Source organism: Muntiacus reevesi, chromosome 2 (genome assembly GCF_963930625.1).
Source record: "Muntiacus reevesi chromosome 2, mMunRee1.1, whole genome shotgun sequence".
Lineage (NCBI taxonomy): Eukaryota > Metazoa > Chordata > Mammalia > Artiodactyla > Cervidae > Muntiacus > Muntiacus reevesi.
The window spans coordinates 13727-28206 of record NC_089250.1 but is presented as its reverse complement, the minus strand read 5'-3'; the positions used below and the strand labels follow the sequence as shown (position 1 = coordinate 28206).

The 14480-nt window shown below is 42.6% G+C and overlaps 1 long non-coding RNA gene and 1 other non-coding gene across 2 annotated transcripts; both read left to right on the top strand.

Moving 5' to 3' along the window:
* Nucleotides 1–626: 626 nt before the first annotated feature.
* On the top strand, nucleotides 627–13512 carry LOC136157752 (uncharacterized). Its single transcript, XR_010661274.1, has 3 exons — nucleotides 627–967; nucleotides 2471–2638; nucleotides 13289–13512. It is a non-coding gene; the product is annotated as an uncharacterized lncRNA (long non-coding RNA).
* Nucleotides 13326–13432, top strand: LOC136161979 (U6 spliceosomal RNA). The gene has a single exon (XR_010661832.1). It is a non-coding gene; the product is annotated as a U6 spliceosomal RNA (small nuclear RNA).
* Nucleotides 13513–14480: the final 968 nt, after the last annotated feature.

Sequence of the window (14480 nt, the reverse complement as noted above, 5' to 3'; positions counted from 1 at the left end):
GTGGAAATCACTCGTTCATCCCCGTCCTTTTTCACTAAATTAGGAACACCTTTAGCACTGGACGGAGAAGGCGATGGCACCCCACTCCAATACTCTCATCTGGAAAATCCCATGGACGGAGGAACCTGGCGGGCTGCATTCCATGGGGTTGCTAAGAGTCGGACATGACTGAGCGAGTTCACTTTCAGTTTCATGCATTGGAGAAGGAAATGGCAACCCACTCCAGTGTTCTTTCGTGGAGTATCACAGGGACCGGGGAGCCTGGTGAGCTGCCATCTATGGGGTGGTACAGAGTCGGACACATCTGAAGCGATTTAGCAGCAGTGGCAGTTAGCGCTGAATCCGCGTTTTACTAATCTTTCAACAGCGCCTGTCCCGGGACCTGGCACACAGATAGGGTTTTACACAATGACTGACTGTGAGGTGCGCAGAAGGGTCTATTAACTCGGCTGCGGTGCAGTTTGTGGCTGGCCACTAAGCTTGGCAGCACCCGTGCGAGGGAGCAGACGGCTTTGCGGAAGACGGCCTCGGCGGGTGGGGGTGGAGGGTGGGGGTGGGAAGCGCCCCCCGCGCCTGCGCGTTATGGCGGGGAGCCGGCAGCGTCGGCGCGCGCCTGCGCAGTGCGGTCTTTCCCGCCTCCGACAAGATGGCGGCGGCCGAGTAGCGCGGGGGCGGGTTGTGGCCGCAGGAAGCCCGGCCGCTGCAGCGGGCCGAGGCGGGATGCTGTTCCCAGGGAGCGCCGTTGGCCACCGGTGAGGAAGGTCAAGCACAGAGCTGCCTTCCCGAGCCCCCCGGCGCCCCCTACGTACACCCCCGTCTGCTCGAGTGTGGTCGCCGCTTTGCCTACTTCGCTACCGCCCTGTGCTGTCGGGCCCGGAGCTCCGGCGGCGGCAGGGGCTGTGTCCGGCAGGAGAGGAAGCGCCCGGGCTGCGTCCGTGCTTCTGTCCGCGGGGCGAGCGTCTGGCAGGTGGGTGAAGCTGCAAGCTTCGGTGTCTCCTCTTGGGGCAAAGCTTTCTCGGCTTTGCCCCGCCGTGGCTCAGACCCTGGTGGTGTTCAGCCGGAGTCCACCGCTGCTTTGTCTCCACGTCCCGCCCCCTCTCCGCGCCCCGCTCCAGGCCTCCGGCTGGCCCCTGACTTTGCGTGCCCTCCATTCCCACGCAGGGGCCGGGGGTCGCAGCGCCGGCCGCCCTCCGCAACCTTTCCTGCCTCCTGCTGAAGCGTCAGCCCTTGCAAGCGGTCCCTCCTTTGCGTTAGGTGGGTGGGTCGTCTGCCTGTTTTAGTCACCTCCCCATCTTCCTGGTCTCGACCTTTTGCTTCCTTGAGAAGTCTTTTTAACTGTCTGGAAAGCTTTCCCAGGCTTATAGACTTACAGAGAAAAGCTTGCTATCCAGACGCCAGTGGATTTTGTTCATCTTGTCGGGGGGATCCAGCCCCCAGGAGACTTTGATGGTTTTGAGGAATGGTGCCAGTGACGGCAAGTGATTCTTCATCTAAATTAATCCTTTTCTGATTACAGCGAGTCTTTGGTCTCTAACCTTTTTTTGGAGGGGGGGGGGGGCGGACGGAGGGACATATGTATACTAGATCCAGGGAAAGAATTGAGAAGTGGTCCTGGTTTTAAAAGAAGGCTTTGTGAGGGTAAGAAATGTAATAGCCCAAGAAAGGATAAGCGATTTTAGTGATTCTTTTATTCACTGTTAGGCTAAATCGTCCGTTGAAGCTTCACAATCTTGTGTTGTCCAAGCCCTTTGTTTTATTTGGAAAGGACTGAAATGGAGAAAACGCTTTTTAAACTTGAAACTTCTCAAATTTCTTGGGTTCTCAATTGTTACTAGTACTACTTGGCAATCTTTCTTGTACTTGATATTTTCTGCAAAATTTAGATTGTGCCAGTGTCATTTCTTCTTCATTTATTACTAGGGCAAGAGTAGTCAGAATTAATGGTGTAAAAAGTGCAAACTGAAGGAGGGATGTGGTAGTGGAGGTTGCCATGTCTGATTTTTCCCAATTTTTTCCTGTAATTGGATAATGTGTCAAGAGCAGCAGAATGGTGAAAAATGAAGCTATGAGTATAAATGGTAGTGTATCCACTGAGATTGCAATGGGTGGAGCTTTTAAAATTAAATTGAGTGATATCCTTTTTTTGAAGCCATGCTAGGTGCTCTCCAGAGTTTCTAAAGCACAGACTGTTGTTGCCTTATTGGAAATTTATGCTAAAAGTCTTTTAACAGGTGGGTTACAATTGGCCTGACAGATTTAACTTTTTGTTCTACCTCCTGACACACATCTGCCTTAACCTTTATTGTAGACTTTTAGCCTCTTGATGAATTTCTTAAATTTGGAGATAGAATTGTTCATTTTAAAAGGAGAGGAGATATTTTAAGTGTTTGATTCCTGTACGGGCAGATTCATTCACTTGTTTGTTGCTGTGCTATGCTAAGTCGCTTCAGTCACGTCCATCTCCTTGCAGTCTCCACAGGACAGCCAGACTCCTCTGTCCATGGGACTTCTCCAGGCACGAATATTGGAGCAGGTTGCCATTTCCTCCTCCACAGGACCTTCCCGACCTAGGGATCAGAGCCACATCTCTTCTGTCTCCTGCGTTGGCAGGTGGGTTCTTTACCACTAGCGCCACCAGGTAAGCCTGTTTGTTTCCTGCACCCGAGGACTGCGTGTTTTTACAGGCACTTGTCTCTCAATTCTGTGCTTTTAGCTGACGGGGTAGTGCTCAGCCCTAGGCAGTAGCTCATTGCCTGAGGCATTGTGTCAAGACCTGTCTGACCACAAACAAGCACTCTTCCACACTTATGGAACCCGTTTTCTCTCTCTCTTTCTTCCCCTCTTCCTGTCTTTAGGAACCCTCCCATCTTTGTGTCTATTCATTCAATTCTTTAGCCTACTGCTCTTTTCATTTGCCTCCCCTAGTCACCAGGATCCCATGGTCATCAGTTTTTACCAGCCCATCATTGATACCTTAGAATACTTAACTTTATGTCAATTTATCTTTCTAGTGCCCAGTTCTGAACAGGCCTAATCACTATCTTGATCCCTGAAGGATACAAGAGACAGTTGTGTGAGGATTTTGGATTGTTTTCATACCAGTTAGTGTTCTGTTATCCTCCAGATCTATAATGTCGATTGTGAGGGGTTTTTTTTGGTCTTACTTCATGAAAGTGTTTATAGCAAATAACTTGATCTTTTCCTTTCCTGAGAAAAATCTCAAGCATCTGAGGTATAATCTTTTCTATCCTGATATCATTTCTTTATTTACTCTTCTCTGAAAAGAAGGAATTGTCCTTCCTTTTCTTCAAGAGCAACCTTCTCCAGATGTGTCCATGATCATCCCTCTTTATCTTTCTTTCTCAGTAATTATCCATGATCACTCCTTTTTAAGTTTTGCCCTCTCTAGCCTCCATGCATGCTTAAATATACCTTTGCCAGGGCTGCCAAACACCGTGCTGTGTGCCGTGCAGCTCACAGAAGCCAGTCTGAATTTTGAGCCTGCTGTGCCACTGTATTTTTATTCTTTAATCCTAGGAGCCTGGTGTAGTTGTTGTTCAGTCGCTCAGTTGTGTCCAACTCTTTGCAACACCAAGAACTGCAGCATGGCAGGCTCCTCTGTCCTCCATTACCTCCTGGGGTTTGCTCAAATTTATGTTCATTGAGTCGGTGACACTACCTAGCCATCTCATCCTCTACCACCTCCTTCTCCTTTTGCCTTCAGTCTTTCCTAGCATCAGGGTCTTTTCCAGTGAGTTGGCTTTTCGCATCAGGTGGCCAAAGTATTGGCGCTTCAGCTTCAGCATCAGTGCTTCCAGTGAATATTCAGGGTTGATTTCCTTTAGGATTGGTTGATCTTCTTGCAGTCCCAGGACGCTTAAGAGCCTTCCCCAGCACCACAATTCTCAATTCTTTGACACTCAGTCTTTATGGTCCAACTCTCACATCCATACATGACCACTGGAAAAACCATAGCCTCGACTCGACGGACCTTTGTCGGCAAAGTGATGTCTCTGCTTTTTAGTATGTTGTTGAGGTTTGTCATAGCATTTCTTCCAAGGAGCAAGCATCTTTTAATTCCATGGCTGCAGTCACCATCCACAGTGATTTTGGAGCCCCAAAAAATAAAGGTCTGACACTGTTTCCACTGTTTCCCCATCTATTTCCCATGAAGTGATGGGACCAGATGCCATGATCTTAGTTTTCTGAATGCTGAGTTTCAAGCCAACTTTGTCATGCTCTTCTTTAACCCTTATCAAAAGGCTCGTTAGTTTCTCTTCACTTTCTGCCCTTAGAGTGATATCATCTTCATATCTGAGGTTATTGATATTTCTCCCAGCAGTCTTGATTCCAGCTTGTGCTTCATCCAACCCAGTGTTTCTCATGATGTACTCTGCATAGAAGTTAAATAAGCAGGGTGACAAGATACAGCTTTATTATAACTCTTTCCCAGTCAGTTGTTCAATGTCCGATTCTAACTTGCTTCTTGACCTGCATACAGGTTTCTCAGGAGGCAGGTAAGGTGGTCTGGTACTGGTGTTTCTTTAAGAATTTTCCACAGTTTGTTATGATCCACACATTCAAAGGCTTTAGCGCAGTCAATGAAGCAGAAGCAGACGTTTTTCTGGAATTCTGTTGCTTTCTCTATAATCGAACAAATGTTGGCAGTTTGCTCCCTGGTTCCTCTGCATTTTCAAAACCTAGCTTGTACATCTGAAAGTTCTAGGTTCACATTCTTTTGAAGCCTAGCTTGAAGGATTTTGAGCGTAACCTTGTTAGCATGTGAAATGAGTGCCATTGTATGGTAGTTTGAACATTCTTTGACATTACCTTTCTTTGGGATTGAAATGAAAACTGTGACCTTTTTCAGTCTTGTAGCCACTACTGAGTTTTCCAAATTTGTTGACATATTGAGTGCAACACTTTAACAGCATCATCCTTTAGAATTTCAAATAGCTCAACTGGGATTCCGTCACCTCCACTAGCTTTGTTGGTAGTAATGTTTCCTAAGGCCCCCTTGACTTCACGCTCCAGGATGTCTGGCTCTGGGTGAGTGACCACAGTGACTGGTGTACTGTTCTCTGTATATTCATGCCACCTCTTCTTGATATCTTCTCCTTCTATTAGGTGTGTACCATTTCTGTCCTTTATGGTGTCCATCCTTGCATGAAATGTTCCCTTGATGCCTCCAGTTTTCTTGAAGAGATCTCTAGTCTTTCCCATTGTGTTATTTTCTTTGCATTGTTCACTTAAGAAGGGTTTCTTATCTCTTCTTGGTATTCTCTGGATCTCTGCACTCAGTTGAGTATATCTTTCCCTTTCTCCCTTGCCTTTCACTTCTCTCCTTTCCTCAGCTCTTTCTAATGTCTCCTCAGACAATCACTTAAGCTTCTTGCATTTCTTTTTCTTGGACTAGTTTGGTCACTGCCTCCTATACAATGTTACGAACCTCTTTCCAGTGATGAACCTCGTATATAAACTCATATAAAACATATGAATCTCTTTCAATAAACTCATATATGAACCTCTTTCAGTTTTACGAATCTGGTAGACACTTTCTCTACCAGATCTCATCTCGAATCCATTTGTCACCTCCACTGTATAATCATACGGGATTTAATTTAGGTCGTATCTAAATGACCTAGTCGTTTTCCCTACGTTCTTCACTTTAAACCTGAATTTTGCTATTAGGAGCTCACGACCTGAGCCACAGACAGCTCCAGGTCTTCTTTTTGCTGTCTGTGTAGAGCTTTTCCATCTTCAGCTGCAAAGAACATAATCTGATTTTGGTATTGACCATCTGGTGATGTCCGTGTGTATAGCTGTCTCTTGGTTGTTGGAAAAGGGTGTTTGCTATGACCAGCGTGTTCTTTTGACAAAACTCTGTTAGCCTTTGCCCTGCTTTTGCCCTCCAAGGCAAAACTTGCCTATTATTCTGGGTGTCTCTTGGCTTCCTATTTTGTATTCCAATCCCCTGTGATGAAAAGGACATCTTTTTTTTTTTTGGTGTTTGTTCTAGAAGGTGTAGTTCGAGAACTACAGCAGTTCTACTTCATAGAACTGTTCAGCTTCAGCTTCTTTGGCATTAGTGGTTGGGGCAGAGACTTAAGATAACACTGATATTGAACAGTCTGCCTTGGAAATGAACTTAGATTATTTTTTTTTTCCTGAGATTGCACCCAAGTACTGCATTTAGAACTCTTGTTGACTATTAAGGGCTACTTCCTTTCTCCTAAGGGATTCTAGGCCACAGTAGTAGACATAACAGTCATCTGAATTAAATTCGCCCATTCTCATCCATATTAGTTCAGTGATTCCTAAGACGTTCATTCTTGCCATCTGCTTCACCACATCCGATTTGCCTTGATTCACGGACCTGCCGTTCCAGGTTCCCATGCAAAAAAAGAGCAATAGCTCTTTACAGCGTCGGACTTAACTTTAACCATCAGACACATCCACATAACTGAGCGTCATATCCGCTTTGGTCCAGCCACTTCATTCTTTCTGGAACTAACGACTGCCCTCCACTCTTCCCCAGGAGCATATTGGACACCTTTTGATTGTGGTGCTCATCTTCGGTGTCTTATTTTTCTGCCTCATGCTGTTCGTGGGGTTCTCGCAGCAGGACTGCTGGAGTGGTTTGCCGTTCCCTCCTCCAGTGGGCCACGTTTTGTCGGAACTCTTCACCAGGACCCGTCTGTCTTGGCTGGCCCTGCACGGCATGGCCCATGGCTTCACTGAGTTACACAAGCCCCTTCACCACGACGAGTCTGTGATCCATGAAGGGGTATAGTAGGAAGGACATTTACTTTTAAGCTTCAAAGATCTGATTTTGAAGTCTACTGAAACCAGTTACTGTCTGTGTGGCTGTGGGCAACTTACTACTCAGGCTGTGTTCTTTGTCTGTAAAGTAGAATGTTATACGAGGAAGACATGGCAACCCAATGCAGTATTCTTGTTGGAGAGTCAGCATGGACAGAGAAGCTTGGTGGGCTGTAGTCCATGGGGTCACAAAGAGTCGGACAAGACTGAGCGACTAAGGACACCACAGAATGTTATACTTACCTCACAGAGTTGTAATCGACGGAGTTTAACACACGTTGCATGTCTTTCCAAGGGTTTGGTGCATTATGGAGTTCTTAAAAGTGTAAATTATTCTTTCCTTTGCACTCTGACTTCCCTTACCATCGCAGCACCGAAATTGGTTTTTAAAAAGTCATCTTGATGATCTAATTACCAAAGCTAACGGCCTTATCTCAATCATCCATGGTTTTCTTAGACCACTTCTGAAATATACTCCATAGGAATGAAATGATCTGATTTCTTGTTTCTTGGCTTTATAGTTCCTGATTCTCTTACGTCTGAAAGTTTCTTTACATTCCCTGCAGTGTCTCGATTTTGCTCTTTCCCCTAAACATAGCTGTTTCCTGTATCAGTTAGGATGCAAATAGGATTTAAAAACAGAAGAAGTGTATTAGCTCAGGTAATTGGCAAAGGCATAGGTAGGATTAGTTTAAAGGGCAGTTTGTGCATAAGCTTGGCTTTGCTCAGTCCTCAGTCCTCAGTCAGCACAGAGGTTCTGTGTTTCCGTTTCCTCTAAACTGCCCTCCCATTTGGGTTCCTGCTCAGACTGGCTTCCCCTCTAGATTGAATCCAAGTGCTTTCCATCTTTATCTGTAGTGTGGCGACCTTTGTGCTCAGGTTTATCCTTTCATAGTTGCATGTTTCTCTTTCTGCTCCAGGCATCACATTCTGACACAACCACCAAAGACGGGAGGAAGTTTGCCCTCTCATCTCTTGATGAAGCAAGTAAACCTTTTACAGAAAGCCTGTATCAGATTTCATTTTGGCCTTATTACTTATGCCCTAGTTGCAAGGGGACTAGAAAAACCAATATCTAGCATTTCAGTCTAGGAAGAAATTAAATGAATGGCTACAGGGAAGATAACCAACATTGTCAGTGACATATATTGATAATATTGTATGGAGAAGTAAGCTTAAATGAATGAGAATTTTCAGATAGTAGTGGCATTCTTAAAGCACTGCTTATCTCAAGAGCAGGTATAAGCTGTGCTTAGGACTGAATCAGTCATTTAGATAGTCATGAATGACTAATTAAAATGGATTACTATATAAAATTAGTATATTTGAGTGGTATATCCCAGTTCTTTTAAGGTTGTTGTTAAGAACATTTACGCGTGCACTGTGAGGAATGGATACAGGTAGCAACTAACAGGGAATAGACCTGTGGTTCTTCTTGAAGATGAGTGGTGTTTGGAAATCTGTGGGTCTGGTAGAGACGAGATATACCAAGTGTCCTGTGATGTTTGCCCGCAAAACAAGAATTGTCCCTTCCAGAATACCAATAGTGCCCCTGTACACTGAAAAAACAAATGCTTTGGTTTTTTCCAAAGAATTCGCTGAGATTCCTCTGTATACTTATATTGCAAGTGACAGAAAACCAAATTCAGACTGGCTACACAGTAAAGGGCATGATTAGGTCTTGTCCTTGAACTTCATCTGGGGCTTCATCCAGTCTGAAATCATCAAGGACTTGGCTTAGTTTCTCTGGTCCTGCTCTGGCATTCCTCTTGTTTTGGTTTCGCTCTCAAGCGAGCTTATCTCATGGTAGCAAATTACTGTAGCACTTTCAGACTTAATACTCTCATTTCATATGTAAAGTAAAATGAAGCATATCTTTTGTTATTTGGTTTTGCAAGTGTTTGTTGAATGTCATCACTGTTGAAACTTCCCTGAACACCTGCCCCTAAAAGTGGATTACTTCCTCTGTTATGTTACAACTTCACAGAACTCTGTTGCATGCCATGTTCTATGGTTATTATGCTCATATGTCTCATGCATTAACTTGCCTTAATTGTCTGTGTGTTCTTAATGTGTAGAATACTCTCTGACTTAGTGGTACACAGTAACCATTTATGGATGAATGAGAGGAAGGAAGGATATGGAAAGGGGCAGAGAAACATAAGAAGTCCCCATTCCTTCCTGTTACTGAACCCTGAATTGTGAACGTTGTACTCCTACCACCAAAGTATGTGTGTAATGCTCTTGTGATTGAGAATGAATTCATTTGAAAGCTTTACTGAATTCTAGTAGTGTTCCATCATTATTTTCTCAGCAAAACTAAAACCAGTTACCATCTTTTGTTCTTTCAACAAGTATTTTTGAAAGCCTGCTATTGGCAGTCATGTGACACAATGGTAAACAAAGTAGAGCTGTGCTTCCTGAGCTTAAATATCAGCGAGGGGCATAGACATTATTCATGTGTGCACACTCAGTCGCACACACACGTCAGGGAGCTCACAGGTTTTGAAGCAGAATAAGATAGATTCAGGGGATTAAAAAGTAACAGGATACTGTAATACTTCAGGTAGTTTGGTGAGAAAAGGCTTTTTGAGAAGCCCTTTTCTGAGTGAAGTGGATTAAGCCATGGAACTATCTGGAAGGAAATGTTCGGGTAGAGCAAGCAGCAGCTTCTAACGTGGAAATGTCCTTGGCATGTTGGAAGAGCAGCATGTGGGAGGCCGTGGCTGAAGCGGGGGTGGGGGGTGTGTGGCAGGGCAGGTCAGAGGGTAGGTGTGGGCAGGGTAGACCAAGGGGAGTTCTGAAGGTCATTTAAGGACTTGATTTTATTAGCTAGAAAGTCTGGAGAAGGCAATGGCACCCCACTCCATTACTCTTGCCTGGAAGATCCCATGGATGGAGGAGCCTGGTGGGCTGCAGTCCCTGGGGTCGTGAAGAGTCAGACACGACTGAGCGACTGCTCTTTCACTTTTCACTTTTGTGCTTTGGAGAAGGAAATGGTAACCCACTCCAGTGTTCTTGCCTGGAGAATCCCAGGGATGGGGGAGCCTGGTGGGCTGCCGTCTATGGGGTTGCACAGAGTTGGACACGACTGAAGCGACTTAGCAGCAGCAGCAGCTAGCTAGAAAGTCACTCAGTCGTGTCTGACCTTTGTGACCCCATGGACTGTACCAGGTCTCCCACATTGCAGGCGGATTCTTTATCAGCTGAGCCACAGGGAAGCCTCAAGGGAACTTCCCTGGTGGCTCAGATGGTAAAAGCATCTTCTTGCAATGCAGGAGACCCGGCTTTGATCCCTGGGTGGGGAAGATCCTCTGGAGAAAGAAACAGCAACTCTCTCCAGTACTCGTGCCTGGAAAATTCCGTGGATGGAGGAGCCTCGTAGGCTACAGTCCATGGGGTCGCAAAGAGCTGGACACAGCTGAGTGGCTTCACTTTCACTTTTCACTTTCTAGCCAGAAAATTGGAGATGATATATCTTTGGAAATCTAATTATTATTTTTAAGTTATATTATTTTAAGTACTAATTATGATTAAAGTTCTCTCTGTGCTAAGTAACTAGCATATGATAGACTTAACACAATTTAAATGTTAAATAATTTATCTGAATAAAATGGTACTGAGATAAAAGTTGAAATTTTAAAGTTACCCTTTGAAGGAACTTCTTAAAATATTTAGGATACTTTACTTAGGTTTGTGATTATTTTCTTCAGCTCTTATGTACCCCATTACTAAAGTTTTCTGTAGTCATTAAAGAAAATTCAGGAAATGCAGAAGTACAGATGACATTCATAAGCTCAACATATGAAGAAAACCAGTTGAGTTTTCGTCTCTCCCAACCCTTCCCTCCCGCTTTCAGTACCCTCTGTCCCTCTCTTCTTCCCTCTGTCTTTCACTTTCTTCTTTGTGCCTATGACTTTTTCCCCCTGTTACAGTGTAAACATGTGTATATGTCTAATTTTTTAAAAATTAGGTTATATTCATTTCTTGGAATATTTGATAAATCTTATTTTTATTGACTGTATAATCCCATTGTAAAAATTATTTTTCTTAATTGTTTCCTGGAGTTGGTTATTTAGTTTAGGTTTTCTATTTTATCATCATGTGGGCAGTGAATGTCTTAACACATGGATTTTTTTCTCTTTGTCTTTTTCCTTAGAATGGAATGATTGGCACTGGAGTAATGTAATGGAATAAGGTTTCATCTTAGACATTGTTAAGGTTCATGATACATGTTGCCACATTGTACCATGTCTTGTAAGCCCAATAAATGTTAACTGGTTTGAAAGTAACGGTAGCTGGGTGGTGGTGGGGAGGTGAGGACCTACGGAGTTGCCAAGCTTGAGTGATAGGCTAGGTTAGCCTTTTATTTCCAAATATTTCTTTCTTTTTTATCTTTAATATATATTTCAAGGTGTATATAAAAGCACCATGGAGAACTTTACATGTTACTGCAAACACACAAACACACATGAACTTATTGCTCAGGTCAAGACGCACAGCGCTGCCGCCACCCCAGAGCTCCTGCCCTTCTGGTTCCCGGTCTCCAAGAGGAAGCTTTCAGCATTTCCCTCCAGGCCTGTTTGCTCAAGTTCGTTTTGTTTTGTTTCTGTGAAACCCTTCATCATGTTTAAAGAAGTTCCCTTCTGTACCGGTTTACTAAGAATTTTGTGTTTTGTTCTGTTTGTTTGAATTTAATGCTTTTTTTGTTGTTGTTGCAGCTTTTCATTACTGTATGACTTTTCTCCTTCACTATGTTAATATATTGAATTACATATTATTTAAAATCTTAAACCTAACCTGATTTCTGAGGTAAACCTAATTTGGTTTTACAGTATTACTCTTTTTATGTATTTCTGGATTCAGTTTGATATTCTGTTAATAGTTTTGTATCAGTGAGGTGGCCTATATTGTCCTTGTCAGGATTTGAAATCAGCGGTTATCTCATACTAGCCTTATAAAATGAGCTGACCCTCATTTTCTATTCTGAAAAAGTTTAAGTAGGACTGAATTGTTCCATTAAATTTCTGTGAGAATCTGGCCGAGAAGCCATCTGGGCTGGTAATTTTCTTTGTGGAAAGATTTTTAATTACTCCTTTGATTTTTAATTTTTAACCTTCTCAGATTTTCTGTTGATTATTTTGGTAGTTTTCCCCCTAAGAAGTTGTCCTTTTCATCTAAACTTTTTAAATTTACTAGCATAAAATTATTTATAATAAATATTAGTATCCGTTTAATGGTTGCAGTAAAGAATTATCTTACTGTATCTGTTATAGGCTAAAACTACCTTCTGTTTTTCCTCATTCAGTCTCCCTGGGAATTTAGTAGTCATTCAAAGGAACCAAATTTTGAATCTTGCTGATTCCTTTTCTTTTTATTATATATTTGTTCTCTATTGCATTGATTTCCACTCTTTATTTCCTTCCTTCTACTTTTTGGGATTTACTTTTTTGTTCTTTTGCTAACTTCTTGTAGATCACTACTTTTCAGCATTTCTCCCTTTTAAATATATGCATTTAAGGCTGAGCATTTCCCTCTAAGTACTGTTTCAGCTAGCAACATTACTCAAATTTTAATATATAGTACTTTTATAATTCACTTTAAAATGGTTTCTAATTTTCACTGGTATCTACTTTAACACTTGGATAATTTGAATGTATTATATTTCTCGATTTCTGAACACATGGAGATTTTCTAGTTGTTTTCAAATGTCTTTTATTTCTAACAACATAAGGTATGTCATCAGAGAACGCTTAACAACATAGCAATGTCATCAGAGAACAATCTCAGTGTTTCAAAGGTCTGTGATTTCAGACCTTTAACATTTGAGATCTGCACTGTGGCCCCAGTATATTATTTTTTCCCTATAGCTATTGAATGTGGTGTTCTAATATATTTACATTGGATCTTGCTGGTTAATCCCGTATTTCAAATCTTCAGGGTCATAAGTGACCTTTTGTTTGCTTGTATCAATTACACAGACAAGAGTGTATTAAAATATCCCATTTACCACTGTAGATATTTCCCCTTGTATTCTCTCAGCTTTTGCTTTATTTATTTGAGACATTGCTAGTAGATGAACATATATATATACACTGTGCTTGGTTGCTCAGTCATGTCTGACGCTTTGCAACCCTTTAGACTGTAGCCCTCCGAACTCCCCTGTCCTTGTGATTTTTTAGGCAAGAATACTGGAGTGGGTTGCCATTTCCTTCTCCAGGGGATCTTCTCGACCCAGGGATTGAACCCACATCTCCTGTGTCTCATGCGTTGCCAGCAGATTCTTCCCCTGCTGAGCCATCAGGGAAGCCTAGTATTTGGATAGAAATGTGTAATAGTTATATCTGCTTAGTGACTTACTGTTACGAAGTATTCCACTTTTATTCTGAAAGTGCTTTTTGCATGAAGGTCTAGTTTGTCTGGGATGGATATAACAACACCAGTTTTCTTTTTATTGTTTTCTAAGGCTGATCTACATACGTGGTTTTAAAAAATCATATTCTGTGCTCGCTTCGGCAGCACATATACTAAAATTGGAACGATACAGAGAAGATTAGCATGGCCCCTGCGCAAGGATGACACGCAAATTCGTGAAGCGTTCCATATTTTTAACGGACCACCAGCCCAGGTGGGATGCATGAATCAGGTGCTCTTGCCTGGTGCACTGGGAGGACCCTGAGGAGTCGGGTGGGGAGGGAGGTGGGAGGGGGGATCGGGATGGGGAATACGTGTAACTATATGGCTGATTCATGTCAATGTATGACAAAACCCACTGAAATGTTGTAAAGTGATTGGCCTCCAACTAATAAAATAATATTTAAAAAAAAATAAAAAAAAAATAAAAAATCATATTCTGCTTTTATGTTATCAAAGCCTGATTGTTTCTTGTCGTATCATCTTGGGTGTTTCTAGCATTGTAACATGTAACTTGCTTCAAATGTAGGCACTAATAAGATACTGAGATAATGTCTTACTTGGTTGAATTTAAAAAGTAATGAGCATGATTTTGAATAAGTACTGAAGTTGTTTTAGGTTTCTCTTATTTTAAACGTTAAAAAATGTAGTTTTGTCAGGAAGAGACTTAAAGATTTATATTCTTGAGCAGATATTACCGGCGTGCAGTATACATATCAAAACCTGCAAGAGAAAACGAAATGAAAATAAATATGCTGTCCCTGTCTCTTCCCTGGTGGCTTAGACGGAAAAGAACCTGCCTGCAATGCAGGAGACCCTGCTTCAGTTCCTGGGTTGGGAAGACACCCTGGAAAAGGAATGGCAACCCACTCCAGTATTCTTGTCTGGAGAATTTCCTGCACAGAGGAGTCTGGTGGGCTATAGTCCATGGGGGTCACAGAATCAGACACAACTGAACGACTCACACTTTGACTTTTCATCCCTGTCTCTTAGTTACACATGTCCCCTCCACAGAAGCAATCACTGTGTGATTAACACAGGTAACAGTGTAATCACTGTGACCAGTTTCTTGATTAGCTTTTCACACTGTAGTCCACAGAAACCCAAATTTTGCAAATTCAGCTTGTTAGGTGGGCAAATATATACACTACTGTGGTAAACTCTAATTTGTGTCTTCATCACAAGGTAGCATTCTAGAACATGCATTTTAAATCATAATGATAACTCTCATTCAAGCTCCAGAA